The sequence below is a fragment of the Mirounga leonina genome, unplaced genomic scaffold (assembly GCF_011800145.1).
Source record: "Mirounga leonina isolate KUSES-001 unplaced genomic scaffold, KU_Mleo_1.0 Mir_115, whole genome shotgun sequence".
Classification (NCBI taxonomy): Eukaryota; Metazoa; Chordata; class Mammalia; order Carnivora; family Phocidae; genus Mirounga; species Mirounga leonina.
In genome coordinates, this window is record NW_023270268.1 from 102,703,411 (window position 1) to 102,705,550 (window position 2,140).

General features: G+C 37.7%; 1 pseudogene; it reads left to right on the forward strand.

The window, feature by feature from the left end:
- Positions 1 to 991: 991 nt before the first annotated feature.
- LOC118001035 lies at positions 992 to 1,649 on the forward strand (annotated as a pseudogene).
- The last annotated feature ends 491 nt before the right edge of the window (positions 1,650 to 2,140 follow it).

Sequence of the window (2,140 nt, forward strand, 5' to 3'; positions counted from 1 at the left end):
AAAAAACACAGTCTTGACATTTGCGACAAAATGGATGGATCTAGAAAGTATAATGCTAAGTGAAATAAGTCAGAGAAAGACAAATACCATATAGTTTCAATCATATGTGGAATTTAAGAAACAAAACAAATGAACAAAGAAAAAGACAAAAAAAAAGACTCTTAAATATAAAGAACAAACTGGTGGTTACCAGAGGGGAGGTGGATGGGGGAATAGGTGCAATAGGTGAAAGGTATTAAGAGCACCCTTACTGTGATGATCACTGAGTAATGAAGGTATAGTAGGTTGAATCACTATATTGTACACTTGAAACTAATATAACACTGTATGTTAACTATACTGGAATTTAAAAAAAGTATTAAGAGATACAGCAAATGATAAAGTAAATGGAATAAAATATTAACAGTATGTGCATTGGATATTCATGTGTTTTGATACTATTCTTAGTTGTGCAAGTTTTCTGTAAACTTGAAATTATTTCCAAATAAAATGGAGTATTACTCAGCCATCAGAAAGGATGAATACCCAGCATTTGCATCAACATGAATGGAACTGGAGGAGATTATGCTAAGTGAAATAAGTTAAGCAGAGAAAGTCAATTATCATATGGTTTCACTTACTTGTGGAACATAAGGAAAGCTTGGAGGACGTTAGGAGAAGGGAGGGAAAAATGAAGGGGGGATATTAGAGGGGGAGATGAACCATGAAGCACTATGGACTCCGGGAAACAAACTGAAGGTTTTAGAGGGGAGGGGGGTGGAGGGATGGGGTAGCCCAGTGATGGGTATTAAGGAGGGCACGTATTGCATGGAGTGCTGGGTGTTATACACAACAATGAATCATGGAACACTACATCAAAAACTAATGATGTACTATGCGGTGACTAACATAACATAAAAAAAAAAGTTAAATTAAGACAAACAGGGCCACCCGGCGTGCGCCGCTCTTATAAAGAGCCACGGGCGCAGGCGGGTCGGAAGCCACGCTCCCGATGCCCCACTCTGTTCTGCTTACTAGGCCTGCCGGCCCACGCCCACCATTGGCCACCGTTCAGCAGCTGGTAGGAAGATTGGCGCTTAGTGGAAAACAAAGGCTTTGATGAATACATGAAGGAAGTAGGAGTGGGAATGGCTCTGCGAAAAGTGGGTGCAATGACCAAACCAGATTATATCATCTCTTCTGATGGCAAAAACCTCACCATAAAAACTGAGAGCACTTTGAAAACAACAGTTTTCATGTAACCTGGGAGAGAAGTTTGAAGAAACTACAGCTGATGGCAGAAAAACTCAGACTGTCTGCAACTTCACAGACGGCGCGTTGGTTCAACATCAGGAATGGGATGGGAAGGAAAGCACAATCACAAGAAATTGGAAAATGGGAAATTAGTGGTGGAATGCGTCATGAATAATGTCACCTGTACTTGGGTCTATGAAAAAGTAGAGTAAAAATTCCACCATCATTGTGGACAGGAATTAGCTGTGAGGATGAACAAGCTCAGTTCAATGAGCAAATCTCCATACTGCTTTTTTTTTTTTCATTACTGTGTTCAATTATCTTTATCACAAACATTTTACAGGCATCTATTTCAAAGTGTTGATTTAATTAGGATCATCCCTTTGGTTAGTAAATAAATTTGTGCTAAAAAAAAAGACAGACAAAAATTTGTGGAATGCAGCTAACATGGTATTTAGAGGAAAATTTGTAATGTTAAGTGCTTATACAGTTGACCCTTGAACAATGTGGAGATTAGGGGTGCCAACCCCATGCACAGTTGAAAAACCTTGTATAACTTTTGACTCCCCAAAAGATAACTTAATAGCCTACTGTTGACTGGAAGCTTTACTGATAAACAGTCCATTAACACCTATTTCATACATGTATTATATACTGTGCTCTTACAGTAAAGTAAGCTAGGGAAAACAAAATGTTTTTAAGAGTATCATAAGGAAAAGAAAATATATTTACAGTATTTACTGAAAAAAATCCATGTATAAGTGGATCCATGCAGTTCAAACCCATGTCTTTCAAGGGTCAACTGTATTAGAAAATACAAAAGAGGTTTAAAAATTAATGACTTAGTTTCCAGCTTAAGAAAGTAGAAAAACAAGAGCAAGTTAAATCCAAAGTAAGAAGAAAGCAA